General features: G+C 45.2%; 1 protein-coding gene and 1 long non-coding RNA gene across 4 annotated transcripts in view; one reads left to right on the plus strand and one right to left on the minus strand.

Moving 5' to 3' along the window:
• Positions 1–21,428, minus strand: part of TSHZ2 (teashirt zinc finger homeobox 2) — a 508,475-nt gene that overhangs the window by 479,518 nt on the left and 7,529 nt on the right. The window lies entirely within an intron of this gene.
• LOC147359971 (uncharacterized) overlaps positions 1–21,428 on the plus strand; it is a 93,910-nt gene that overhangs the window by 35,328 nt on the left and 37,154 nt on the right. The window contains exon 2 of the long non-coding RNA XR_015138826.1: positions 1–21,428. This exon is cut by the window's left edge and continues 32,051 nt beyond it; it is cut by the window's right edge and continues 30,444 nt beyond it. This is a non-coding gene — a long non-coding RNA (uncharacterized LOC147359971).

Consider the following 21,428-nt stretch of genomic DNA (forward strand, 5'->3'; position numbering starts at 1 on the left):
CACGATAGGTCCTTTGCTTTGTTTTTGGATCACAAGTGGCTTCTACTGCCCTCTGACACTCTATATAATGTGGAACTTGCTCACTGTTAAACTCGCATGATTAAGAGCACGGGTTTGGAAGTCAGGCACCCTCTACCCAGCTAGGTAAGCGTGGCTACTAACCAGCTAGACGAGCTTGGACAAGCCACTTCATGGCATCTCTACTCTGTCATCTCTAACATGACCCTCACTGTATTCCTTTACTTCGAATTTAAATATATTCCACGTGTGCGTGTTCAGTCACTTAGCCGTGTCCAACATCTCTGTGACCCTATGAACTATAGCCTGCCAGGCTCCTCTGTCCATGGAATTTTCCAAGAAAGAGTACTAGAGTGGGTTGTTATTTCCTCCTTCAGGGGATCTTCCCAACCCAGGCATCCAACTCACTTCTCTCACGTCTCCTGCACTGGCAGGAAGATACTTTGTCCCTGCCCCCTGGGGAGTACAACATATCCCCTATTATATGTTAAAGTTGCTGTGATAATGCAAAACCTTTGTAACACACTGAATTTTTAATTTTTCTCAAAACATCTGCCTGTAATTCTGGCATTCCCACAATTATATTTGGAAAGTAACTAGAGAAATCCTTTCTCCTCCTCCACACACATACTATGTTTAAAATGTTAAAATATCGAGTTTAGGGCATGTACAGATAAACGTTTCTATACAAACCTTGGACCCAAACATGTCACGTGAGAGAAATATGTATGCTCTATGAAGTCCAGATATTAAAGATAAGAGCTCTATTGAGAAAAGACTGCCTGGTGTGAGGTGAGATTTAAAATGCAAAATTCACCCCAATTGACTGGCATCCAGCAAGTGCCCAATAAATTCTAGCCCTCGGTTATAACATAATTAAGTCATGCGAGTTAAGGTTAGGAAAACTCTCTCGGCCTTTGCCTCCCTAGATTGGTGTGAGTCCCACAACAGACCGGGTTCTGACATTGACAACTCCCATTTTCTTTTATTTCCTTTAAGCCTCAATGAACGCGGTCCCAATGACATTCTTAGTCTGTTCTCCATCAAAGCAGTGAAATACCATCCAGGAAGTGCAGGAACTCCACCTTAGACGAGACTTCTCAGAACCACAGCTATGCAACTATCAAACAATGATACTCTGTTTATGAAACTTGATAGGGAATCGCAGGTAACGTTGAACCAGGGTGAAATGTCTTGCCTGTTTAAGCAGGTGTCTCAGCTGTGTACATTTTTGCCTCTTTTCTTGCAAAATGACACAGAAAAGATGTTGGCACTCTATTTCGGTTGAGGCAAAAGAAAAAGTTTCAGCAGGCAGGGTTCAGTGCCCTGAAAGATGATGAATGGGATGGGCCATTTTCTGCTTCCCCATTCTTGAGCAGGTCAGAAATGCAGGGGAGACAATCAGCTCGAGGTCTGGACAAAGCAAGCAGCCTTCCTCCCAACTGGTTCCCTTTCATCTTCTAACTCACAGGATTCCTTCTTGAATGTGTTTTTAACACCAGTTCTTCAAACAGGTCATGAATACCTCACAATCCTTTCTCCTTCCTTGACAGACATTTTGACTGTTGCCAGAAACTACCTTTGATGTGTTCCTGTAAAGAATAACACAGACTTTCCTGTGTGTCTCAAAGCTACTGAACTGAAGCTTCCACGGCAAAGGACAAAATGATCTGTATTAAAAAAAAAAATCAGCACACCTCTGCAAACACACACATGAACACACACACACACCTTACAAACCCAGACCTGGCCTCCCCCAGGGTTCAAACAGATCTTGTTGTTACCTTCTTGGTTGTTTTAATGTGACTTTTCATCATACTTTCCCTAATCTCAGCTATCTGTATCTCAAAATAGTAACAGTAATTACCCAATCGGTCTCCCCCCTTTTCCTCCCATCCCTAGCTGAACTGGAGCGCCTCTGAGATTTCCCCACCAAACCTCTAAACCCATCTGAGGTTCACTCATCTGTCTTTCTAAGTCAGCAGAAGGAAAAACACGGGAAGGCTGTGCCTTGAGCTCTAACGAATCCTGGACACCCCCCAGCCTGCGTCAGTGTCTCCTGAGGAAACCTTTCAAAGTCAGAGGGCTGGGAAGAGACCTCAAGAGATCAAAAAGTCCTGAAAAACAAGGGTTCTCAGAAACTCAAACTCACCAAATATTAAAAACGGAAAGAGCTGGAGCCATTGCTTGCCTCCTATCTTCTCTTATCCCAGTAAAATGACTTCCGTTATTTTCGGTTTTTCCTCTACATCCCACAAGCTAGCCCTGTAAACCCGTGTTCATTCTTTCTCTATTGCCTTCACGAGCTTTGTTTCACCTTAATACTGTCTGTGTTATTATTTACTTAATTTTTTTCAAAATTAATTTCCAATAGATTCATTGTTTTTTCTTTCCCTTGGATTCAGCAATGATACCCATGAAATCACAACTTTAATGTACTTTTCTCTTTGAATACCCAGCAAATTAAAACCATAACTATTAAAAAATGCACACTTCCAATACCTACAATTATCTTGTATGCAACTGTCTTATGCATATAACAAGCTGGGAATTAAAGTTCTACATCAGGGGTCAGCAAATTTTGCTGTAAAAGGCCGAACAGTAAATATTTTTGGCTTTGCAGGCCAAGAGACAAAATCAGGAATCCAGTGGAGATACTTATACAACATGAAAGCAAGTGGATTTCCACATCATCCTCAAAAAACTTTTAGAAATGCAAAAGCCATAGATCCACAAGTCATAAAAAAAAAAAACAAAAAAAAAACAGGAGATAGGCTGAATTTGGCTCATGGGCCATAATGTGTCAATCCCTAGTAAAGAATCCACCTAACAATCCAGGAGGTGCAGGAGACCTGGGTGAGACGTGGGTTTGATCCCTGGTTCAGAAGGATCCCTGAGAAGAGGAAGTGGCAACCCACTCTAATATTCTTGACTGGAAAAATCCTATGGACAGAGGAGCCTGGCGGGCTACAGTCCATGGGTCGCAAAGAGTTGGACATGACTGAGCAACTGAGCATTCACGCATGGCTCAAAATCATGTATCTGATATTTGTTTGAACCTTCTTTGAAATTTCTATAACATCATTACTGTTGTTGCTGTTTAGTTGCTAAGTCATGTCTGACTCTTCTGCCACCCCAGGGACTATAGTCTTCCAGGCTCCTCTGTCCATGGGATTCTCCAGACAAGAATACTGGAGTGGGTTGTCATGCCCTCCTCCAGGGGATCTTCCCGACTCGGGACTGAACCCACGTCTCCTGCATTTGTAGGCAGATTCTTTGCCACTGAGCCACCAGGGAAGTCCTTATAACATCGAGTGGGACATAAAAGGACTCATAGGACGATTGTGAGAGTGACATTAGCTGAAGGTAAGCGCTTAACACACCACCTGGCATAAGCAGTTAATAAATATTAGCTGTGTTTTCATCTTTGTCATTGTCATCTTCTTCTCTCTCTTGATCAGGCTAGCTAGCCACTGAGTCCTTTCCCTGGCTCACTCGAAGCACTCAGTATATGACGGATAGTTATTAATTCAACTGGTTGAAGCAGTACTTCCCAACCTTCTGTGCAGATCAAACTCAACTGCAGACTTCTTTCTTTTTTTACGAACATGGCTGAGTCACCTCCCGAAATCCTGACTCTAAAATTCACTCAAGGAACAAGCCGAGCACACCTGTTTTTGTTTTTGAGAATTCTGGAGCAATTTTGATGAGTCAAAACAGAAACCTGTGACTTAGCGCCTAATCTAGAGCGCAGGGTCAGGAGTTTCAATCCCCAGGTGGGCCCACTGCTTCTGCTCTGTCTTAAGGTCACAAACAACTCAGCTAGTGCTCAGGGCCTTTGTTAGTAGTAAGGTCCATCTGTCAATCAACAACGAATGTTTATTGAACACCTAAGACGTGCCAGTCCTTGAGATAAGTGCTAGGGACACAGCGGTGAAGGAGAAGAGAGCCTAGAACACGACAGTCCTAATTCCTCACCTTCCATCCCATGCCATGCTAGATTCTTCTTCTTAGCCCTTTAAGCATCTTCAGTGTATATTGGCTCTGTCCCCGAGAGGCTGATGCCTTTTGTTGACTGCCATTCCCACAGCCTAAAAGGTGCTTAGCACACAGTAGATCTGTTCAACAAAGCTCTGTTCTAGCGGGGTAAACAGGGAACTCTGGAGCTGCACCCCAGGCTGACAGCCAGCGCAGGGCAGAGCATGTCCCCAGCCTCCTTGGTGTCAGAGTTGAGAGTGAAGCATGTTTTCTGGTTCTGCAACCTCTCTGCTCTTTAATCTGAAATCATTGCCTTAAGCCTCAGTTTACTCCTTTATCAAATTCCTAAAATGTTGTGAGTATTAAATAGAATAATGCTTAATGTGGGGAGAATGTTTAATGAGTAGTAGCTCTGTTGTGTTGATTTTCTCATCACCTGGAATTGAATAAACAAGAGATGGTTCTAGAAATTTTCTGACTATCCTTACGGAGATCAGCTGAGGGAAGTCTTTAATGATATGCCTCTTAGCAGCAGCCGTTCTCACTCTATGCTAGCCTGATGGGAAGCATCTGTTTGTTGGACAAATACTTCTTGAGCCTCTACCATGACCGGACACAACGCTGTGGTCTTGGGACATGGGGAAGGTGATGAGACCACTCGTGACTCCTGCCCTCATGGAACTTCCCGTTTGTGGGGAGGGGGCATGGAGGGAGACGGATGGGCCTCGGCTAAACCAAGGATCCTAAAGTGCCAGTGCTGAAATGGGCAAAGCAGTGGCATTCACGGTGCTCTCCAGCTAATGCTGGGGAGGAAGGGTGGGACTGGCACAGTCTTAGAACTCAAGGTAGGCCTGCAACAAGGAAATGTATGTTTATATTATATATACATGCACACATACAGAACATCTTTGAGATGAGCTAATAGCCACAGAAATCTTAGAAACGTGAAATCATCTCAAATCTGATCATTAAAGGATTAGGGACTGGGATGCTTTTGCTGTTGGAGTGGTGGTAAAGAATCCACCCGCCAGTGCAGGAGACGCAGGAGACGTGGGTTTGACCCCTGGGTTGGGAAGATCCCCCGGAGGAGGGCCTGGGAACCCATCTCAGTACTCTTGCCTGGAAACTTCGATGGACAGAGGAACCTGGCGGCCTGCAGTCCATGGGGCCGCAAAGAGCTGGACACAACAGCACGCTCGCACACACATGCTTTTGCTCTTTCTGCCCAGGCCTCAGCATCCCCAGGCTGCTCGGGCTGAGGCCACTTGGGACTAGACGTCCGAGGACCGCCTGTCCACGGGGGACTGAAACTGTGGGAGTTGTGATTGTCCCCAGAGGTGGTCAGTAAGAAGCTAGTGAGCAGGCAGTGTTGAACCCACACAGGAGAGAGGGGCCCACGGGCTGGGGCAGATGAAGCTGGGGAGCGAGACCCCCTGCGGCGACGTCCGGGAGGAGGGAAGAAAGCAGATGCCTGCTTGATGCCTCCTCTCTCCCAGGTCTACTAATTGTCTTCCAAAGACAATCCAGGTGACAAATACGGGCCCAAGAAACACTGCCCTTGTAAGCAATCCCAGCTGCTCCGACAAATGTCCCCAAACAAAGGTTGCACGCCTCCCCACGAGCCCATGCTTGAAGCTCAATTTAATTGCTCACCTCTGCAGCTTTAAATCAAAGGTGGCTCCTATTAAGTATAATTACCTTTGCCAGTAGCTTGTATAACACAGTGAGTGAGGGGCTACTAACCAGGAATGGCTCCTACAGAGCATTATATATGCCTTGGACTAAATCAGCAGGCCCCACGGCTTCAGATGCACATATAATTCAGCCAGGAGCAAATGCTTTCTGCAGCTAGAGAGCCACACACCCGCATAAACAAGGCGTTCCTTCACATATGGCAGCAGCCTGGAGACGCCACTCTGCAGAAGAATAAACTAGAAAGGTTTCTCTGAGCCTCGACCGTACAAGACGCATGGCTCTGGCAGTTTTTCTGCAAGAAGGCAAATTGCCATCCAACCGGTTAGTCTCTGAATGAGTCCCAGATCCAATGCAAGAAATCAGACAAACTCCAACTCTCTCAGCGGAACGCCCATATCGTACCACCTTTCTCAGCCCTGGAAAGCGGGGAAGTCACACTCCTCCCAGCTGGCTTTGACACAGTCATTTCTCTCCCACTCAACCTCACCACATCTCTCATTCTTGACATACAAAAACATTTTTTTTAAATCACGAGCATCTTTATCATTTCAGGCTCGTCAGTTCGCATTTTGCCTAATTAATAAATAAATCAAGCCCTGAAAGGAAATGAAAGTGGAGACGAACTTTTGGACCCAACCGAAAGAAGCCGCAGCGAGCTAGACGGGGAATGTGCTGCTTTCGAGTCCTCCAGGCTTCTTCCAGGGTCACATTTCACCTCCGTTTCTACCATATAGAAGCCTTTTTATTAAACTAGGTGCCCAGAAGCACAAATGAAGACCTCAAAAAAATAGACCTCTCTCTCCAAAGATGTTATACCCTGCTATTCTAGTAGTCCTCAAACTGTTGGCTCGCCCCTCTACAAACGCCACGCTAACTAGCATTTACCGAGCGCTTGTTATGTGCCAAGCATGCGTGAAGCACACCACACACACGGGTGTGATCCACGTGGCAGCCCACGCAGTATTAGCGGAAGTGTTTCTTTCAAAATGAAGAGACTAATGTTTATAATAAACATTACTTTATTAACAAAGAGAAAATTTGTTATTAATAAATGTTAGATTATTAATAAACAAATAACTTGCCTAAGATCAGACAGAAAGTAAGGGCCTGGCCTCAGTCTGTCATATCGTGAGGTCAGGTACGTGTGAAGCATCTGGGACAGGGCCTGGCAGGGAGTGGACTCTCAGGACACGCAACAAGTCATTATTGACACACACTGGTCATTATTGTTTCAGGGAACAAAACAGAGAAAAGGCTGATTCTATCCAGGGTTACAGCGAGCAGTGATCAGAGTGGCCAACTTGAGGCAAATCTGGAAACCTTCACAGCAAGTCATTACTCGTAAGAGCTGAGCAGGGGCTAGTGTGTGCAGGAAAGGAGGGACCTGGGCTCAGGAAGGATTAGTCAGAAAAGAAATCAGGGAACCAGCGCTTGTGGAAATGTTCAGGGCTTCCTGGGATAAACGAGGCCCAGAAAACTAACAAACATAGAAACAGAAATGGACTTGAGTTCATCCATTTATCCATCCCTCCCTCCCTCCCTCCATCCACCCGTCCACCCAGCAATTCTAGGTACCCCATCTCTGACCTCTTAAGATGGGGGCCTTATCTCATTCACCTCTGTAGCCCTGGCACACAGCACGGGGTCTTGAGAATAATAGAAACTATTAAATATCAGTTGAAAGAATCAAAGGATGGCTCTCAATAGATCCGCTCCTTTCAGGGAACTCACCGTCCATGAATCAGTTCGATCTTTCCAAGCCCCCTCCCTTCCATGCCTCCTTCGTATTATTCCTGGAATGAGATTTTTACCCTGGAAGATCTACACCACAGCATGAGTGTTGGCTCAGCACAGTTTAAAGCTCAAGCCCTCGCCCCACAAATTTTTCTTTGCTCCTCTGGAAGTCAAGCCTCCTCTTTTTGCCATTTGCTTCTCCCACTGAAAATTAAAACATCTCAGCCTCACAGATTGGTTTGCTGAGTGCATTATTTGTTACAGCTCTTGTTTTCATGATGCAAAAACAATAGGAAGCCCTTCCTGTCACTTTGATTTTTTTTTAATTTCTTTAATAAAATTGTAAGTTTCCATTGCTACTGTTTTATTTGCGGGGAGGACTCCCCATTAACTTATCCAATTCCTTCCCTCCACTACAGGAGAGCAGTTTGAAGTATGTGCCTGAGAATTCAAACTGGAGTTACAAACCAGTATTCTTGTTTATTTGTCAGAGTGCAGTGGCAGATTCAGAAGTTAAACCAAAGCACAAAACTCTTCTTGTGGAGTGGGTGCTCAGGGGACTGCGGTCTAAAATGAAAATCAGATCATTGCTCAAAAAGAGGGGGGGAAAAACCCTCACACAGTGCATTGTAACACATTTGAAAACATCTCCGTGTTCTTAAATGTTCTGCTAAGAGTGCTAACAGGTCAGTCCACAGGAAATGCAAGAATACGTTATATTTTAATCAGGGCGCATAAAACACTGTCTCGAATGTTATGTTGCCCGGGGGAATGCAGTGAGCAGGGAACACTTACAAACTCCAGGTCAGTCTCCCCATTACATCACTCTGAAAAAAGGAAATTTATGAGGTTAAATTATATGGATGTTATATATTGGAACTGTTAGCCCATTCCCAAATGAGAATGTTGGCTCAAATAGCCAGATTCCCTGAGAGAAATTTCTTAAGGCCTTCCATTATGGATGTTTTTATGGTAAATTTCCACAAAAAAGTGAAGACTTATTCATTCTTCGAAGATAGTGAAATGAATAAAAAGAAAGATGTCTAACCAAAAAAACAAAGTCCAAATTCCAATAGAGAGGGCACCTAAAAGACTTACGTGTATAATTTTTCTCCAGAGATAATAATACGGGAGTTATTTTGTGGAACTTACTCATGATTTATTTGATCTATTTCTCATCTAAGTGATTGGAAACACAGATGTTGACGCTATAACTTTGCTTCCAGTAAATAATTCCTCAAAGGACTCACATTTGTTTAACCTTAGTCACAAGATGATAAAACTTATTAAACATTTATGGAAGCAGCAACACAATTTTGTTGGTTTATGTCTTTGGCAAGTTTAGAAACTCATATTCCCAACTTTTCCACCTCCCCTTCACCTCTCTAAAAGAAAAATATCTTTGAGGAAGTTACTGTACCTGAATTATGAAGTCCCCCCTCCCCCTAATTCCTCCATTTGCGGCTGCAGTCTGACAGTAACAGGAGGGCTGCCGTGCTGATCTCAAAGAACAATAATTAAACCAAGGGGACAGCAGACAAGGTGTCCTACGGGGCCGCCAGAGGAAGAATAAAAACCTCACTGGGGAACTGTTTTCTTAGGACGGCGAGCCTGCTTCTGAGATAAGCAAACACTCACACGTGTGATGTGCGTGCATGCATTCGTTCACTCAACAGTGTTCCCGAGAACCTGCTCCATTCAGTCCTGTGCACATACATAACCTGGGCATCTGAATATCCCCTCGACGCCAGGAATCTCGAGCAAGGTTTTCCATCCATCCGCTCACTCACTCATTCAACAAAACACCTACTGTGCTTCAGCTGCAGCCCATGAAATTGTCCTGCGATTTGAGAGATTTGTCAGTTCCTCACATGACATAACGTAGACACAGAGAGAGAAACCACAGCCTACAGAGCCTTCTCCCTGGTGTTATCTGTCACCTACACCTTTCCTATTGAGAGCTGACTTCCTGTGCAGGGAGCGCCCAGGGTAACTATGGCTCTGTTTTCCGCTCACCTTGAGCTCTAACCCAGGGGGGCGGGGGCACTGCAGCACAGGCTACCCTGGGGAAATACACCATGACACCGACCTCATGTTCACAGGGAAAATCCTGAAGAGCTTTGTGGTGATTACATTAGCCGCTTAGCCTTAGCGTGAATATATGCATGGATACATGGGCTTATTCTGGGCTTTTCTGGTGGCTCGGTGGTAAAGAATCCGCCTGCCAATGGAGGAGACGTGGGTTTGACCCCTGGGTGGGGAAGATCCCCTGGAGAAGGAAATAGCAACCCACTCCCCTACTCCAGTATTCTTGCCTGGGAAATCTCATGGGCAGAGGAGCCTGACGGGCTACAGTCCATGGGGTCACAAGAGTCAGACATGACTCAGGACGACAACATATGCGTAGACTATGTCCCCAACAGACACAAAATTCACAGATAATAAGGATGTCTTACTCTTGCCCCACCAGACACACACACTAATACCCACAACATACGTAATCCAGATGTGCATGAAACGCATATCCACAACACGCATCATGTCCACAAATTTACAGCTCAGACTCACAATAAAACAGATCCTCAGAGCGTACACACAAGGAGCAGTGTTCTAAGGATGATGCTGTTCTTGGCTGTGAAAAGCTTCTGGTACCACACAGACCTTCCAAATCCTGCCTTATTAATACATCTGTCCCCAGGACCGCCCAGTATGCCTCAGTTTGTGCTCGCTAAAGTGCTTACACGACAGTGCAACTGTTTGACATGTGAAACTGCAGGGCTGACTACTGTCAATAATTCAACTTGTAACGGGGACAAACAGAAGGTCCCACGCATGCGTGTTCAGTGCCTCGTGGAGCTTCAGCACTGGTAAGCCAAGAGCCGTCCAGCTAGGAAGCTTCATCATTATAAACTCTGAGGACAAAGGCAATTCCTTTTAGGCTATTCATGCTTTTTTTCCCCCTCAACTTCTCTCCAGACCCTACCCCACCCCACTTCAAAGAGGCAAAAGACTGTTTTCTTGACATTCTAGGATTCAAGCCATGTCGATGGCTGTCTCGTTCATTATTAAGATTATTGACTTGCTTTATGTTCAGTTTACTTACTTTAAGCAGACATTTAGCGAACACCTACTAGATGCAAATTAGCTAGCTAAATTTTTGGTTAGAGAATATATACTTCGGTAAAGACACCAAGAATGTTCACAATATGAAGTATTAGCTGTTTAAATGACGTTTGTTTTTCTCAACTGATTATCTTTCTAAATGCAGTAAAATTCTCACAACTGTTAGTCTCTTCGTAAATTAGTTGTGACAATGGTAAAAATTCCCGAGAACATTCATTACTGGGTTGTGTGTAATAGTGAAAACTTTAAAATATGCTCAATGTCTATTAACAAAGGAATGATAAATTGGTACAATTGTACATGCTAATGGTGCAATATTATAAAGCATTTTAAAAAAGAATTAGTTATATCTATTTTCTTAAATCTATAATCTCTTTCTCTCTTTTTTTCCTACCTCCATACTTGCATACTTGGCTAGAGACTCAAACATAAAGTAAAAAAAAAAAAAATTAAATATAGTGTGAAACTACCTATACATCTCAATAAATCTGAAAGAAAAAATTTATTTTTAATTGAGAAATAAAAAATTTTAATTAAAAAAAAACTTGTAGCTAATAAATCATATTAAAAATGAAAACAAACAAAACATTGTAAACATATAAAAAAAAAGAAAAATGCACCTCCCTACGTATATGTACAGGTGATAACTGATACTATAAGAAATAGAACATGTCACACCAAACTCTTCATGGCGCAGAGGGGAAAGTAATAATAGCTGAAAAACACCTGTTATGCACCAAGCACTGTTCTAAGTACTTACAATAATAAGTGCCAACTTTTTAAACCTCATAATAGTGAAGTAAGCACCTCCTTATACTCATTTTACAGGACTGAGGTGCAGAGATTTTAAGTTTGCTTTTCCAAGGGAACAACTTTATTTGTACAGTTTAATTCCTTCATATCTGAAATTTACTAAGTGAAATAAGCTCAGGTTATTGACAGTCCTCTCCTCTATTCCAACTGATTGATTATTCCCATCCAGTATTCATAAAGATTTACCTTAAAGACAATAAAATAGGATGATAATTTCATTCCATTTCTCATTAAAATAACTTGAAATCAAATGGCAAGGCAGTTTGCCAAACTTTATATTTTTACAAAGGTTTGTTCCAAAATGTCATCCATATTAAAAAATAAAAAAAGAAACCACCATTAACTAAAAACAATCATTGATATTTTTTCAAGAATGATCCCCTCATGATTTCTGCTGTAAGCAACATTTTTCCCTCTGAGACCTGATCCCTAGATTTAATGATCATCTTCCCCCCGCCCCCCACATTATTCAGAGTACTCATTTAAATGTCACCTATAATTAAATACTTACAAGTAAGAAACACCTTTAGAGACCCTGACCATAAATATTACGAGGGACTCTAAAGGGAAATCTGTGAGGGTAGCTTTTCGTTTGCTAAAATGAATAACGCGGTCGCGTCACTGCATGTGTTCTGCATTTTTGATGGCCAGGAAGAGTCATGGAGCCTACAAGAGATTTATGGGGAACAGATGAGCAGCGTCTGACTCCAGGAACATCCTCAAGGATGCTGCAGGAAGTGGGTGAGCACGGCTCCCAACTGAGCCACCCCAGATGGGCTGAGCTGGGGATGGCCACGGTTTCTCTTTTTTTAACTTCTGTTTAATAAAACAGAAACGGACTTAGGAAAATGCTGCTGTGTAAAGCTCAAGAGGTTCTAGACTTTGTTTGTTTGTCTTTTAATCTTCGTAGGCTCAACTTTTGAAAATGGTGTTTAGGTGTTTAGGTAAGGATGATTCTTTCTCTCTCTGTGTGTCATCTCTTTCTTTCCCCAGAATTGACAGACTTCGGTCTTGAGGGACCCCTCGATTTTGGCTCATGCCCTTGGTCTGAACGTAGGTATACTAGACTATGAATGTTTATGTAGGTGACTCTTTGCTATTAAGCATTAAATACTGTGAGAAGTAACAAATCATCGTGCCTGAGCACTTGGGTTCTGATTGGCAGACCCGGGTTTCAGCATTTTATTTAAAAGCTTCTGTTATCTTCAAGTTACTTGAAATTTCCAGAACTTCATTTCCTTGTCTATTCAATGGGCCAAAAATAATAATATCCAGCTCTCGGGATGTTGTGTGGAGAGACCTTTATGGAAACGACTTGTATGTAGTCGATGCCAGGTAAATAGTAACCACTTGGTGTAGATTTTTGGTTTGTGCTATCCAAGTCAGTAAAGAGTGGGCATTATATGATGACGACCATGGGCTTCCCTGGTGGCTCCGTTGGTCAAGAATCTGCCTGCAATGCAAGAGACCCAGGTTCGATCCCTGGGTCAGGAAGAGCCCTTGGAGAAGGAAACAGCAACCCATGCCAGTATTCTTGCCTGGGAAATCTCATGGACAGAGGAGCCTGGTGAGCTACAATCCATGGGGTTGCAAAGAGTCAGACATGACTTAGCGACCAGACCAAACAAAACCATGACTTAGCGACTAAACCAAACCGAGATAGATGGATAGATAGATATGTATAAGCGTTTTCTTCATCATTGCTGCCATCATCATTTTTTTTCACAATCACAGGCACAGATGCTAGATAGAAGGGGATTGGAAGTCTGATTACTGGGAAGAATCAGGAAAGAACAGAGAGGAAATGGATCAAGGAAAAAAAAGAGGTACTGCTGAAGAGGGGATGAGCATATATGAAGATAACAAGTTTCAAAGAATAAAGCGAGGTTTTCTGTCCTTTCTGCCAAGAGTTCCCAACATTTCAGACAGTATAATAAATAAAGAACTGGGTCTAGGAGGTTCCTTTTGTTTCTTTCTTGTCTTTTGACTCGGTACCAGGGTGTCAGCCAGTTCCCAAGCAGAGGGAGTCCTTGCTATATATTCTGTTGGACTGACTGACTTTCTCCTTCTTGACTGAGGAGTTCTCTGGACTCTGATGTTTTGTGTTGTGACCAGATAGACCAGTACATAAATGGGCATGTTTCCCTGTTGAAATACATTCGGGGACATTGTCCTCACCATTTCTAAAAGTACAGGCCATTGTCAAGAGAAAGAGAGAGTGAAAAAGAGAGACAACTTATATTTTTTCCATGACTAAAAGCCAAAAGTGAAAATGGACCCTAGAAATAATTTTTGTGTCTAAATGCTTTGGCATTTGCAATTGAGAGAGAGCGTGAAGACAAAGGAGAACAAGTATGAGAAGGAGGACAGCCCTTAGATATTTCCCCTATATCCTGTAGTTCAGAGCCTTAGTGGGTGCCTAAAATTGATTCATGGGCCTCAACTCCACCCTATGGACTCAGAACCACTAGGCTCTGGTCTGGGAATCTGTAGGTTTGCATTTTAACATGTTTTCCAAGTGAGGAGATACTAAATAAAAGCTGAAGACCACTGCTCTATTCCAGATGCAAAACCAGAACATTATTCCCTGTGCTTCCATACTTGCAAAGTTTCCCGGGCCAGCAAACACTTTCCAGAGCTTTTCTCTGATATCCTGGGAGGGGAAGTTCCTTCTGATTTTTAAAGTTTTTGAAGTGCTCATGAAAGCCTGTTTTCCGGGCGTTTCTCTGACCTGAGTGTGACTTGGCAACTGCAGCTCGCAGCTGGCTCGTGAATCCCCGCCCTGCTCAGGCTCTGGGCGTCCGTGGCGTCCTCAGGGTCAGTCATTCTGCCCCATCCTCATGGTCTGTGTAATACCCTCCCCCAGCCACTGCTTTCTCTATAATTCCCTCTTTTATTTACTGAAATAATTTTATCTAAAAATGAAAACTTATGTCAGTACAGTCAGTGGAAAGTCAGTCACATTTGCCATAAGTGATGGTAATCGGACAATGAAAAATCCAAGTGTTAATATTTTATTATTCACTGTTGCTCATGATAGTCTTTGAATTTGTGGGATAAACCAATTGGAGAGAAGTGTTTAAGGCAGGCTAACACCAAGGGAGACTTTCTTCTTGATTAAATCATAGGGTTTGAACCAGTATTGAACAACTGATACTGTTTTCACTTCTTGCCTTCCTGCTACTTAAAACTGTCTGTGTCCCCACTGGTTCCACAGCACATAAGGGGGCAACTCTGGACGGGCTTCCCAGGTGGCGCTAGTGGTAAAGAACTTGCCCCCAGTGCAGGAGACATAAGCCACAGGGTCGATCCCTGGGTCGGGAAGATCCCCTGGAGGAGGGCCTGGAAACCCACTCCAACATTCTTGCCTGGAGAATTCCATGGACAGAGGAGCCTGGTGGGCTACAGTCCATGGGGTCAGAGAGTCGGACACAGCTGAAGCAACTTGGCACTGGCTTTAAAACCTCTTAGAGATGGGCTTGCTTTCCTCGAGAAAACATGGTGTACAGCACACTCGTGCGCTTGGGCAGAGGAGGCGGTCATTAGGGGTCTCCATTGCTGTGGAAACGTCAATTCCAGTTCCTCTCTACTTTCCTGCTTCCCAGAGATGCACCTTTATTTATCTCCTTGGGCTTTTTCACTTTAATGCCTAATAATCACATCACCGTCATTCATTCTTTCCAACCATATTTATTGAGCACCAACTCTGCCAGGCTTTGTGGACACAAAGCAAATAAGATGTAAGATCCCTTCAAGGTCATAAGCTCAGAGTCATGGTGACGATTTTAGTAACTTATCATTCAAAGAGCTCTCACTGTGTACAAGGCACGGTTCTGAGTGCTTGCAAGTGTTTAGACTTCGCTCCTCCTAAGCAAGCAAGAGGGAGTTTCCAGTATCTCTACCACTAAGGAAATCGAGGCATGAAGACAAGTATTAACTTGTTGATGCAGTGACTGGTGTCCTTGGCCCTGTCCCACGCACCGCCACGCACTAAGCATGCTACCTGTTTATCTCAGTGAATCCTTGCAGAAACCCAGTGAGATCAGGCTTTCTAGTAGGTCTGTTTTGCAAATAAGGAAATTGAAAGTTTGGGAGGTAGAGGTACTTGAGGTCACACAGCAAGGAAATGCCTGACGGGAAAGAAATGCAAGCCCCTCTGTCTGACCCCAGGGTGCACCCCGCTGCCCTGACACTGTATTTTCTGATGGGACAGGGAGATGAACTCCAAGACTCCATGAAATGCACTTGGAAGAGACTAGCTTCCCCCTGCACAGCCATGTCTAGAGTCAAGGCAGCGCCAAACAATTTCCTCTGTTCCCACCGTGGCTCCGAAAACGGGAGACTGACACTTTTCAGTAAGAACCTTCTGTACAACTACAGGAAAGAAGCAAGAGAAAGAATTCAAGAAGATAAAAGGATAAATACAGTTAAGTTTTCACGTACAGTTCTCAGTATCCTCTTTTCCACTGACACCCACCTGCACTCTTCGGTACATCTTGTCCATCTTTGGACCAAGTTTGCCATCTTCTCCCCCATCAGTCTGGTCCAAATCATCACCTGGTTCTGACTAGATGGACAGGAGCCTCCAAAGGGGTCAATATGCTTACAGCCTTTGTGTGCGAGCATGCTCAGTCGTGTCTGACTCTTTGTGATCCCATGGACTAAAGCCCACCAGACTCCTCGGTCCATAGAATTCTCCTGGCAAAGAATACTGGAGTGGGTAGCCATGCCCTCCTCCAGGGGATCTTCCCGACCCGGGGATGGAACCGGGGTCTCCTGCATTGCAGGCAGATTCTTGGCTCAGTGCACAGACTGCAGGCTCTGCACACGGAGCCACCTGCGCTTGTAGCCTGGGTCGCTGAGGACTAATATGGCAGCAGCACGATCCTGTAAAGGCCTCAGTCAAACCCATCTCTCGCTGTGCCCTCGCCCTCCGAGGCTTCCCATTCGGTTAGAACCTTGGCTTCGTTTGCGGAGTCTCAGTCCCCGAGCACCTAGGCCTCCGTCTAATCCTGCGGCCCCACCGTCCGCCCGCTCTCCCTCTGCTCCAGCTGCCCTGGTCCCCTTGTTGCTCCTGCAGATCCTGCAGCAGCTCCAGCCCCGCGACTTCCCCACCCCCGGACCCAGCTTCCCCAGAGAACCGCCCTGTGCTCTCTGCAACCGTCCTAGAACCCAGAGTCACAGCGCCTACACGGAGGGGAGGGGCCTGTGCTGACAGTCTTATCTAAGACAGCTCATCCTCCTGGGACACGGGACCCCTCATTCCGTTCATTTTCTCTCTTGCACACCGCACTCCCCGACACAGGGTGCCGGGCCTCTGTTTGCTTGTTTGGGACCCGTCTGCCACATAAGTGTAAGCCTCAAGAAGGCAGGCCTTTTGTCGAATTTTGACTTGAGCCTCTGGTTCCAGCACCTTCCACAGGACCTAGTACCCAGCAGATCTTCAATGCTTCGGTTAAATAAAGGTCCCAATGCAGGCAGAAAATCCCCAGTACTTTCGGCTAACCCAGGCTCTGTCCTAAGCTATTCCTTAACAGGCACCAGCCAATCTCCCTTCTTTCTTCTGCCAAGCACTTATCTGCAGGTGACAATTAAAAAGTGAAGAAGGCGTTACCAGGAAACAGCCTATAGCCTTCTCCCGTTAGCTTAACAACCCCTAAGCTCCACAGCCTTGGGCCCGAGGGGATGAGCGCAGGGTTCCAGTAGGGGAGGGGGAGACGCCCAACCCTGGGAGGCTGCGAGCCCCTGGGTGATGCGGGCAGGGAACCACTCACTGCGCCTGGGAGCAGAGAGAGGAGAAGAGAGAGAGAGGCAGAGAGACAGAGACAGAGAAAGAGAGAGACAGAGAGAGAGACAGAGAGTCAGAGACAGAGAGACAGACAGAGACAGAGACAGAGAGAGACAGAGAGACAGAGAGAGAGACAGAGACAGAGAGAGACAGAGACAAAGAGACAGAGACAGAGAGAGACAGAGACAGAGAGACAGAGACAGAGACAGAGAGAGAGACAGAGACAGAGAGAGAGACAGACAGAGAAAGAGAGAGAGACAGAGAGACAGAGACAGAGAGAGAGACAGAGAGACAGAGACAGAGAGAGACAGAGAGACAGAGAGAGAGACAGAGACAGAGAAAGAGAGACAGACAAAGAGAGAGAGACAGAGAGACAGAGACAGAGAGAGACAGAGACAGAGAGACAGAGACAGAGAAAGAGAGAGAGACAGAGAAAGAGAGACAGAGACAGAGAGAGACACAGAGAGAGACAGAGAGACACGGCTGCAGTCCGAAAGGAGAATCCCTAGCCCCTTTGCCTCCACCAGAGTCTGGACTTAAGGAGGAAGTCTACCAATCTAGAGTATCAGCAAGCACTCTCCATAAGATGAACAAACCAGTATTTACTGAGAAAAAGGTGACTCACTTCTCGTCAACTGAAGCCAGAGGATTTCATGATGAACAAAACACAAGCTTTTCAGTAAAATCGCCATCTTTTTGTCATTAGCATTTCCTACATTGATAAATATTCAAAGTGCAGCTATGATCATGATTGGTACAGAGGTCTGCCAAAAAATTTTAGAGGTGTAAAAGAGATCCTTATACTCAACATTAATTAATTAGTATACAAAGTAACAAGCTAATTAAAGTATTTATTCATTTACTTATTTATAGCCTCATGTATTCATTCATCAGGAAATATTTATTTAGTGCCTAATAAATACAAGGACTAATTCAAGTGCCTAGAAATCTCCCAGAATTCCTACAGAAAACAAAACATAAATTCATGTACGGAGAGGATGCCACGTAAGTGCCAGAGACTGCATGGGGGCTTCGCTGGCATCACACCGTCTAATCGCCACAACCACAGTGCGAGGTGAGCAACCCCACATCTCCATCCGCCAGGAGGGGAGACCGAGGCGCATCAAGGTTAAGGGACTCCCCTTTGAGCACGCTGGTGGCCAGTTAAGTAGGGAGGAGCTGCAGCGGACCCCAGATTTGCCTGGGTTTTAATACTGCTTATTCTTTCCACAGCCTCACAGATGCCATCCATCCTCATACCCGTCAGTTCCTCCCTAAAGCCTAGGCATGTGTTTTTACCTCCAGGTGTCACTTCTATCAGGCCTCCTGGTGGCTCAGACGGTAGAGAACCTGCCTGCAATGCAGAAGACCTGAGTTTGATCCCTGGGTCGGGAAGGTGCCCTGGAGAAGGGAATGACTATCTGTGCCAGTGTTCTGGCCTGGAGAATCCCATGTGCAGAGGAGCCTGGTATCATTCTAAGCATGCTAGTCACCATCACCGAGGGGCCAAGCAAGCAGACTGAATGGATGGACACACCAGAGCCCACCGCTACCTTTGAAATATAAACAAGTACCTCTGTCCTACTAACAACCCAGTCAGATGCATCAGGCCACAGCTTGAACCCCACAGGGACTCACTGGAAAAGACCGCGATGCTGGGAAAGATTGAAGGTGGCAGGAGAAGGGGACGACAGAGGATGCGATGGTTGGATGGCATCGCCGACGCAATGGACCTGGGTTTGAGCAAGCTCCGGGAGGTGGTGAAGGACCAGGGAGCCTGGTGCACTGCAGTCCGTGGGGTTGCAGAGAGCCGGGCACGACTTGGCGAGTGAGCAAGGATGACAGGGAGCCATCGCACTTAGATTCGGATCTAGGAGGGCCTGTCCTGCCTCTCTGTCCTCCTCCTCTCCTGTCTCTCTCCCCTGTCTTCATCCGCTCCAGACACAGCGGCCTCCTACGTATTCCTCAGGCATACAAGATATTTCCGACCTTGGGTTTTTACGGCCTCATCTGCCTGAAAGGCTTCTCCCAGATCTGTGCATGGCTAGTTCCTCACGGTCTGATCAAATGTCACCACCCAACCACTTTCCACAAAATAGCAACTCTCTATCCCTCTCTAGTCCACTCATTCCAATTCATTTTTTTCTTTTTTTGAATTGCCATTAGGACTATTTAATATTATATATTTATTTGTTCATTAGCTTTTTGGCCTCACCCCCAAGAATATTTGCTGGAATTTTCCCTACTTCAGTATTCCGGTGCCAGGATCAATGCCTGGCACATAGTAGGTGAACAGGCAACTGCTGTGGGGTGAATGAACACGTGACGGCAAACATACATGCGTGAAGAGGAAGTGCCGGCTTCATAAACGGCGGATGGTCCTAAGATTCCTGCTGGGGAGCCACGGAGGGCAACGTCCTCTGTCAGTGTTCTCAGGGTCCACCCACCGCCAGGTTTAACATCACCACAGATGCCCCGGAAGAACAGGAACTGAGGGTCCTCCACTGGCAAATTACTGTGGCTCTTCCAGGGAAGTACCACAGCGGATCGAGTGCCTAGGTCTTGGAAGCAGAAAGTTTCAGACCAACTCGGCCACTGCATGGCGGTGGATGAACTGCTCCACAGGCTACTCAGATCCCAGTCAGGAAAATAAAGATACTGTTCTAGCATCTAACTCGTAGGAATGTTCTAGGACTCCGCTCAAGGGTTCCCACCTCGGGCAGGTCTCCTCTGACCACCCACACGAATGTTGCCCCATCCTGTTCTTTTATAAAATGTTGTCATCATAGAGCTTTCTTCTATGTGGAAGTTATCTTTTCTCTTTGTTAAATTCCTTGCATATTCTCTGGCTTCCCCCAACTGGAGGGTAAGATCCCCAGGGATCATCCCCATCCTAATACCCCTGAGGATCCCGGTGGCCAGAACAGGACCAGGCACACAGTAAGAACTCAGAAAATAACTGTGGCTTGAAGGAATGATTGTAAAATTCATGAAACGCCCAGTAAAATGCCTGGCATATAAAAAACACTTAGGTAGGGACAAATATCATTATTACAGGTGTTATATTTGTTGTTGCTAGGGCTATAATTACTATTCTTTGGGATATAAATTTTTTTTTTTTTTTTTTTTGAGCTGGGACAGGGTTCCAACCCGTTCAGCATGACTCTTTATCAGAAAAGGCTAAACCACTACTGAGTGATTATACTCCAGTTTTAAAACTCAAAAGGCACCCACATCTGATTTCTTTTGGGCCCCGAGCCTCTGGTCCCATGACAGCTGGCAGGGTGCCATTTCCCTTCTGGTACATATTTTTCATGGTCTGTTTTTTGGGACTAAGATACAGCGACTCTGTTAGGTGTGGCCCCAAGCAGTTTTGATGCATTTGTATCATCCTTTCCAAAATCCTGAGTCTTAAGAAGAACTATGATTCCACTTCATGGATCACAGCCCTGTCGTGGCAATGGGACTTGCGTAACTCAATGAAACTATGAGCCATGCCGCGTGGGGCCACCCAAGACGCACGGGTCATGGTGGAGAGTTCTGACAAAACGTGGTCCACTGGAGAAGGGAATGGCAAACCACTCCAGTGTTCTCGCCCCAAGAACCCCAGGAACAGTATGAAAAGGCAAAACGTGACACCGGAAGACGAACGCCCTCAGGTCAGAAGGTGTCCGACATGCCACTGGGAAAGAGTGGAGGTTCTTAGCCCTGACTCGTAGGATGGAACACTTGGGGAAATTCGAGCAACTGGTCCAAACATAAACCTCCAACAAAGAAGACTTAAGGATTTGAACTTGGGTTAGTCTGACTCCTGACTCACACTCTTATTCTCTAGAGTAAGGTTTATCTCTGAGCTGGCCCAGGGCCACTTAACTAGGGTGGGGGAGCCGTAACCAGAACCCAGGTCACTTCCTTCTCTTCCACAGTCCTTCCACAGCCTACACCTAATCCCAAGGGAGACAACAAGAAGACGGGCACAGCCACATACCCAACTTTCTAATAAAGGAGAATAGCTAAAGGCAACTCTGATATAAAATGTGCTTACATAGCTTTTCATTTTGGCATTTTTTTTCTGTACCAAGTGGTACTGAACACAGAATAGATTTAACTCTTCTCTACAGCATCATCTTGGCCCAGAAGCAATTTGTATCTCCCTGGGGTTAAAAGAGAGAGGCTTCTAAATACATAGAAAAGTCTAAGCATCTGATAAATGGAAGTGATTTAAAGTCAGCCCCTTGCAGTTTATATAGAAATATGTACATGCTGCTGCTTCTGCTCA

This window comes from Bos grunniens, chromosome 13 (genome assembly GCF_055505025.1).
Source record: "Bos grunniens cultivar Pamir isolate PY7600 chromosome 13, Bosgru_T2T1.0, whole genome shotgun sequence".
In the NCBI taxonomy this organism is placed as follows: Eukaryota; Metazoa; Chordata; class Mammalia; order Artiodactyla; family Bovidae; genus Bos; species Bos grunniens.